Source organism: Scylla paramamosain, chromosome 30 (assembly GCF_035594125.1).
Source record: "Scylla paramamosain isolate STU-SP2022 chromosome 30, ASM3559412v1, whole genome shotgun sequence".
NCBI classification, from domain to species: Eukaryota; Metazoa; Arthropoda; class Malacostraca; order Decapoda; family Portunidae; genus Scylla; species Scylla paramamosain.
Genome location: NC_087180.1, coordinates 12,268,048 through 12,276,614, shown reverse-complemented (window position 1 = coordinate 12,276,614; position 8,567 = coordinate 12,268,048).

The following is an 8,567-nucleotide window of genomic DNA, read 5'->3' as shown; positions in this document are numbered from 1 at the left end:
GGCGTGATGGCTGACGCATTACAGTCGCATCTCCAAAACATTAATATGCAAGACAGGACTTATCGCTAGTATAGTGTATAGTCTTGTCTTACCCCGGCACTTCCCTTCCTCCTCCTCCTTACGATAACTCCCCACTCTAGTCTCCCTTCCTCCTTCTCCTCCTCCTCCTCTTCCTCTCTCCTCTTTCAAACATCCCACTCATCCTTCCCTCCTTCCTCCTTGGCATGAAAACTCCCCATCCTAGTCTCCCATCCTTCTTTGTTTATCTCCCCAGTGTAACTCCTTACCATCTCCCCACCTCGTCCTTTCTCTTATCTCACCTATCCTCCCCTTCCCATCCTTCCTCCTCTCCATGAAAACACACCTGTACTTAACTCCTCCATTCCTGTTCCCCGTTCTTCTTTATTGTCCCATTCACGCTCCCAAACAAATAATTTCTCTTCTCTCACCTATCCTCCTTTTCTACCCCTCTTCCTCCTCCTCCTCCTTCTCTTTCCCCCATGAAAACGCCTAAGTACCAGCCTCTCATCTTCCTCCTACTCTTTCTCCTCCTCCTCTCTTTCTCCTTCTTCTCTCTTTCTATCTCCCAATTCAAAAGTCCCATTACTTTCTCTTCTCTCACTTATTCTCTCCTCCCTCTACTCCTCCTCCTTTCTTTCTTTCTCCCCATCCAAACGTCCCACTACCTCTTGTCTCTCTCACTTATCCTCTCCTCCTTCTCCTTCTCCCCTCTTTCTATCTCCCCATTCACACGCCCCACTACATCCTCCTGTCTCCCATCTCACTTATCCTCTCCTCCTCCGCCAAGTTACATCGCATCCCGTCCAAGGCCGCCTTTGCTATCTGGGTTATCGTGCCCCTCAGCATCTCTACCCTGGGCGAGGAATCAAAGCAACATAAATCGCTCAGGGTAAAAACAAAGGTGATGTGCAAATTCTGCCAAAGACATAACTTGCAGACGCGGCAAAAACCCGGGCCATCTTAGCCGACAGTGAATGTGACGGAAAGCTATACACTCTTTCGCCACCTGCCCCGGCAAATTCTTATTTATATTATTCGTTTCTCCTCTTTCCTCTCCCCGACTCCTTCCCTTGCTGGTCCTTTCTTTTTCTTACCTTCCATATCTCTTCCACCTCCTCCTGGTCGTTTTTTTCCCTCCCTCCTTCCTCTCCTGGTTCTCTTATACTTTCCATTTCTCCTCCTTCTCCTTCTCCTAGTTGTCTCTTTTCCTATTTCCTTCCTTTTCTTCCCTTCGTCTTTCCTTTTTCTTACCTTCTATTTCTCCTCGTCTTCCTCCGCCTTCTTCTGGTCGTCGTTTCTTTTCCTTCCTCCTCTTTCCTCCCTTCCTTCCCAGTCTTTTGTTTTACCTTCCATTTCTCTTCCTCCTCTTCCTCTCTTTCCTTATTCCTACTCTCTCATTCTCTGGTCTTTTCATCTTCTCGCTTTTCCTCCCTCCCTCTTTCCTTACTTCTATTCAATCACTCCCTGGTCATCTCTTTTTTTTTTCTTGATCTTCCTGTTCTTCCTTCTCTTCCTTCTCCTCTGTTTTCCTTACTCCTACTCGTATTCCTCCTCTTCCGCCTCCTTCTCTTCCTCTCCGTTACTTCCTGGTTTTTTCTACTACTCCTGTTCCTCTTCCTCCTCTTCCTCTTCATGCTCCTTCCTCACTCTTCCTCCAGTTCCTTTTTAATATTTTACTTTTTCTTTCTGTTTCATATTTCTTCCTTTCCTCCTCTTCCATTTTTTGTGTGTTTATTAAATTATTTGGCTTTTGTACGTGCGGCAATGTTGAGTTAATACAAAATACACTTAATTTCTTATATCTTTTTCATCATTTCATTTTTCCTTGGTTTCATTTTGTTTTCATTTTTTTCTGACTCTGAGCTTTTATTTTATTTATTTTATTTTCTCCTTTTATATCTTTATATTCTCTTCGTTTTATTTCTTCGTGTTCCTCTTTCTCGTGTGTTATTTTTCATCTCCAAGCTGCGAGGGTGAGATATTGGGAGGGGGAAGTGAGAGAGAGAGAGAGAGAGAGAGAGAGAGAGAGAGAGAGAGAGAGAGAGAGAGAGAGAGAGAGAGAGAGAGAGAGAGAGAGAGAGAGAGAGGGCTACACACTACATCGACCTCCCCCCAAGTCTCTCTCTCTCTCTCTCTCTCTCTCTCTCTCTCTCTCTCTCTCTCTCTCTCTCTCTCTCTCTCTCTCTCTCTCTCTCTCTCCATAGAGCCTCCCAGGTGTTGTGTGAATGGCATGGAATGTTTACTCTCATCCTTGTTGTTATAGCTCTCTCTCTCTCTCTCTCTCTCTCTCTCTCTCTCTCTCTCTCTCTCTCTCTCTCTCTCTCTCTCTCTCTCTCTGGAATATAGTGTGCACGTGTTTCTAAGATTTTTATATGTATGCTTGTGTGTACATACATGGTGTTGCAGAACGTGTGTGTGTGTGTGTGTGTGTGTGTGTGTGTGTGTGTGTGTGTGTGTGTGTGTGGGGGGAGACGTGCGGTCATGCTTGCGTGTACGTGCGTGGGTGCAGGCGCGATGGCTGTGGAAATACGAGCACATAATAGTGAGGAGGAAAGACCAATTGCATAAACAATTATACAAATGAGAAAACAAGTGTGTATTAGCGAATATAAAAGAAAACATAAAGCTGAGGGGGAAAAAATATTCATGCAAAGGGCAACATCTTCCGGGAGGGTGATTCTCCTTGTTAAACACGCACCAAAATGAACCTTAGAGCTAAGATTCTTCCTCCGTGTGGGAAGCAGGAGTGAAGAGGGGGGACGGGGAAGTGGAGATATAAGAGGAGGGGATAGAGAAGAAGGAGGAGGACGATAATATAAGAGGTGTGCGGGAGGGAATGAGAGACGAAAGTGTGAAGGCCTAAAAAAGGGAAGGGAGAAATGACTCAAGAAGGAAAGGAGGTGAAGGAAGTAAGGAAAGAAGGGAGGAATGAAGGAATGTAAGAGGGATCCGATGTTAATAAAATAATAAATAAACAAAGGGAACAGGAGAGGGTAAAGGGGGAGACAAGAGGAATGAAGAAGGTTAAGGACAAGGTAAGGTGAAGATGGAGGAAAAGAAAAAGAAGAAAGAAGAAATCAAGGAGAGAAGAGGAAGAGAGGAGAATATTTAGAGATATGTTAAATGAGAATAGAAGAAAAAAAGAAGGAATGAAAGCGAATCAGACAACCAAAACAAGGAAGAAGAGAGGAGAAAGAAGGCCAAGGAACACAGTTAAATGAGAATGGAGGAAAAAGAAGAAGAAACGAAAGAGAACCAGACAACCAAAGAAGAAAAAGGAAGAGAGAAGGTTAAGGGGATGTGGTTAAGTGAGGACTTAGAAGGAGGAAGAAGGAGGAAGAAGAGAAAAAACAAGGAAGAAACAAGAGGGGAGGAGGTTAGGGATGTGGTTAGGTGAGGATCATATAGAAAAATTAGAGATAAGACTGTCAAGTGTGATGTCGCGTTATGGAGTGGCCGGGAAGGTAAAGATGTCAAATGGAAATACCTGTTGGACATTAATGGGGGGAGGGAGCGCCGGGGAGGGCCAGAGAGAGAGAGAGAGGGGGGGGAGAGGAAGATAAGTGAGGCAGAGGGTTAGTGTGGTGTTAATTCAGAGAGGTAAAGAGAAGGTTTAAAAAACTGACAATCTTAAAAACAAAAACGTTTAATAAAAATGCAAATGATGAAATATATGTAGTGTGTTAAAATTACAATACCCCCTCCGCTCTCTCTCTCTCTCTCTCTCTCTCTCTCTCTCTCTCTCTCTCTCTCTCTCTCTCTCTCTCTCTCTCTCACGAGTACTTGACCGAAGGGCTCATTCACACGGCACCAGCGCACCTGATATTAACACCTACCTGCCCGGCATCATAATAAGGCACATGTGTGTATCAAATATTATGTGTAAATTGAATTATTGGCGACATTAATTCTCAGTGGCGCTGCCGCTCTCGTTAAGTGCGTCAAATTATCGTTAAAATGACGGAGCGGAGCCGAGAGCGATAGACAGGGAGATATAGATATTCATTACTGGTGAATACGAATTAACTAGTGTTGTCTCACCGCTTTGGAAACTGCGCTAGACGGCATGCTCTCTCTCTCTCTCTCTCTCTCTCTCTCTCTCTCTCTCTCTCTCTCTCTCTCTCTCTCTCTCTCTCCATAAATCAAAGACGTATTATCATTTCGATGTATGCGCTGCTCTTTTTTTTTTTTTCTGTGTGTCTGTGTGTTTGTGCGTAATATATTCACAATTGAGGCACCTAGGTTTGAGTTAATCACCGTGTCTGTGTGTGTGTGTGTGTGTGTGTGTGTGTGTGTGTGTGTGTGTGTGTGTGTGTGTGTGTGTGTGTGTGTGTGTGTGTGTGTGTGACATTCTGCTTTAGTCATGTGTTTTAAGACAATATCCGTTTGAACACATTGAGTCGGCAGTTCGTCTCTCTCTCTCTCTCTCTCTCTCTCTCTCTCTCTCTCTCTCTCTCTCTCTCTCTCTCTCTCCCGGTTTGCATACTCACACGATCAATCCTAATTTTCTGTGTACGTGTATTCGTCTATTTTTCTTAGGACGTGCGCATCTTATTCTTCTCCTGCTATTCTTCTCACTCGTCTCTCTCTCTCTCTTTTTTCCCTTTTCCTTCTCATGTTCTCACCTTTCTTTCGCCTCTCCTACTGTGCTTCTTCACTGTTCACTGCCCACACACACACACACACACACACACACACACACACACACACACACACACAGTCAATCAATAACCAAAGGAGACGACAGGAAGGGAGGTTCAAAACACAGAGAAAGAGAAAGAAAGAAAAGAAAAAAAAAACTAAGATCAAGGATAACAAAACCTGCTTATCTGCCACTATTGGACAGGTAGCTTAGATATTTTACACCTGGGAGGAACCGTAAGACCCAGGGCGCCTTGTCAAATGGATAGGAATGTGAGCCTTGGTGCCTTGTTAACAGAGGTGGCAGTTGGCTCCTCCAGTGTGGATGTCATTGCGAGATGGTTATCAATTGGTGGATGCTAAGTTACAGTGGTCTGATTGCTACGGTGTGTGTGTGTGTGTGTGTGTGTGTGTGTGTGTGTGTGTGTGTGTGTGTGTGTGTGTGTGTGTGTGTGTGTGTGTGTGTGTGTGTGTGTGTGTGTGTGTGTCGCAAGTTGAATTCAAAGCATGTTCCCTATTGCATGATACTTAGTTACATTCTTTGCTACTTCGCTATGCCTTGTTGTGTTGTGTGGTGGTGTGGTGGTGTGCCTTGTGTTTTTTGTGGCCCGTGTGTGTGTGTGTGTGTGTGTGTGTGTGTGTGTGTGTGTGTGTGTGTGTGTGTGTGTGTGTGTGTGTGTGTGTGTGATCAGATTCCGTCAGTCAAGCCATGTACAACCACACTAACTGCCTGCCTCAGGGTTGTGGTTGTGATGAATATTTGCTTTGCTTTGTCTCCTGTCGCAACCAACGCTTTCCCCGCGCCACCTGCACCTGTCTCACACCTGCGCCGCCTCTCCACGCCCACGACGCGCCACAGCAACGCGCCCCAAGCACCGCCCCGCTATCTGGCACCGACGATGCAGCGGTAACGTGTCATGCAAACGAGTACCTTCCATTCAGGGTCATCTTATCAAGTGTTATCTCCCCTTCCTCTCATATTTATTCATTATGTCCCGTTTCTTATTCGTTTATCGTCTCATGCATTCCCCGATTTACCCTTTCTATTTGAATACAATTATCTCGTTTAGTTGCTCTCCTCCCCCTGTGTGTAGGAATAAAATGTTGTGATTATTTCATTTTACAATCATCAGTTTTAGATCAATCATGGATCTAACTATCTTTCCCTTCTGCTCTCTCTCTCTCTCTCTCTCTCTCTCTCTCTCTCTCTCTCTCTCTCTCTCTCTCTCTCTCTCTCTCTCTTACGTTCTTTTAACCTGTTGCTCCTCTTACTAGTGTTGCTGTTCCTCTTAAAGAACCTCTCTCTCTCTCTCTCTCTCTCTCTCTCTCTCTCTCTCTCTCTCTCTCTCTCTCTCTCTCTCTCTCTCTCTCTCTCTCTTCACGTCACCTATACTCCTGACTGCTCATCTCTTGCACGGTCGCTTCTGTCCCCCCCACTCTCTCTCTCTCTCTCTCTCTCTCTCTCTCTCTCTCTCTCTCTCTCTCTCTCTCTCTCTCTCTGGTGTGCGTGCGATGTGTGTTATAACTCCGCAACTTTATGGCTGGCGGGGATGCAATTGGTCAGAAGGTGGCGAGCGGCGTCCGTACCCCTTAAATCGTCTCTCTCATGCAGTCGCCTCCTCTTCCTTCGCCGTCTGATTTTGCATTCTTATGAACACACGTCTATTGATCAAGTCATTTCGGATGGTGACACTTCTGCTTCTGGTGAGAGAGAGAGAGAGAGAGAGAGAGAGAGAGAGAGAGAGAGAGAGAGAGAGAGAGAGAGAGAGAGAGAGAGAGAGAGAGAGAGAGAGAGAGAGAGAGAGAGAGAAACTGAGATAGGAAACAATGTGTGTGTGTGTGTGTGTGTGTGTGTGTGTGTGTGTGTGTGTGTGTGTGTGTGTGTGTGTGTGTGTGTGTGTGTGTGTGTGTGTGTGTGTGTGGACAAACATGGGTGAACGCACGAGACATGCGAGAAGTAATGCGATAATAGAGAGTAGAAAGAGAGTCACCCATAAAAATCATTAGGCAGCGAGGCCGCCAAACACGAGGGGAGGAGCGGGAGACACGCCACCACCTGCCCTCGGGAATGGCGCTGGACAAACGGGGAGGAAGATATAACGTGCCCATGCCCCGCCGCGAGGATATTTGGGCATACCACACCACGGTCATAAACAAGGCAGGGAGGAGGAGGAGGAGGAGGAGGAGGAGGAGGAGGAGGAGGAGGAGGAAGAGGAGGGAGACAGGAAGAGGATGGCGGCAGCGGCAGAGGTAAAGAAAACGGTGATGAAAGCAACGAAAACGAAGAAATAGAGAAACAAGACAAATAGAAGGAGAATGAAAGAAAGGCGAACAGCGTAGGTGGCACAGAACCCTCCAAAAAAACGACGATGACCACAAGAAACAAACACGACAAAACAAAAGACAAAATAGCGAAGGAAAAGTACAAAGGATCCTCTTCTGTTAACACCACGACTTGTGCACCGTTTTAAGATCTTCCCGCAAACACGTGTTGCTGAAGCGGCAGCGGCAGTCTGTACCACCACACGCTTGCTTGACTGGTACATTTTTAAGCCTCGTGTCATCGCCCAGGTGCTCCTTTTGGCCGCCGTCGCTTTGTTTGGCAGGTAACACGTCAGCGACTCCGAGGGTCTGCGATGCGGGGAAATTTGGAGAAGTGACTGTCTGGCGATCAAGTCGTTGGCGAAACTCCTTAGATCCCAGCTGGAGTGTATTTGTTTGCAGACGTCAATAATATGGAGTGGACCAGTGGAGAGAATGCTGAAAGTGAGAATAACAACGAAGAGGAAGAGGAGGAGGAGGAGGAGGAGGAGGAGGAGGAGGAGGAGGAGGAGAGATTCACTAAGCACCTTGATCCTAACACCCAATACTCCACCACTACCTCCTCCATCACCTCCATCTCCTCCTCCTCTCACACTTCACCTTCCTAATCGGCGCTACAAACGGGGACTCGAGCCACCCAATCGCCCGAGTCAACACAGCCAGGTGATGATTGTGCCATTTACCTGTCACGCTACCTGGACCACGCCCCCTCCTCACTCCTACCTTCCCTTACGCCCTCTCCACACTCTAGCCTTCCCTTGCGCCCCCTCCTCACTTCAGCCTTCCCCTCCTCCCCCTCCTCCCTCCTACCGTCCCTCGCCTCTCCTTTCCCTTCCCCAGACCGCAGAAGACCAGCAAATAAGCATAACACAATTCTCCCCTCCGCCCGTACACTGGAGGGGAGAGAGGGAGAAGGCCACAGAGACTTGACCGAGTTACACTTAGCTCGCGTGGAAACAAAGGCATGATAAGGCTGGTCTTTTATGAGGCGAGTAAATACAGGATAACTTGCCCAATCACAGAGTAGGTGCGGGCCGGGCACTAACACGTATGCGAGGGTGAGAGGGAGGGAAAAGAAGGGAAGGTAAGTTGAGTATGATTGGAAGATAAGGAGGAGGTGCAGCAGGAGTAGGAGGAGGACAAGGAGGGGGAGTCTTGGGGAAGATGAGAGGTAGGAGGGGTAGAGTTACACTAAACCCCACACACCACTTCCTCACTACCACACTATTACCTGGTGGAGCCAAAATTACGTTTCCTGAAGCAGGTTTTGAAGACTTGTTAACTGGGGAGCATTTTCGACACACGAGTCTTACCTAACCTCACTTTACCTGTGCTAATCATTACACCTGAGTTGAAAGTACCTGAGAAACACGTGGTTACCTTACTACACCTTAACCAATGACCTCACCCCACTCACCCACTCACTCGTACACTCCCCCCAATCACTTTTCCCACACTCCCACCACCCACCACCCACCCCACCCACAGGTATGCCCATTGCTTTGTTTTGGGGCGTGACGCGAACGTGGGCGGCGCAGAGAGAGGTGGTGACAAGTGCCAAGGAGTGAGTCACCGGTGCCCTG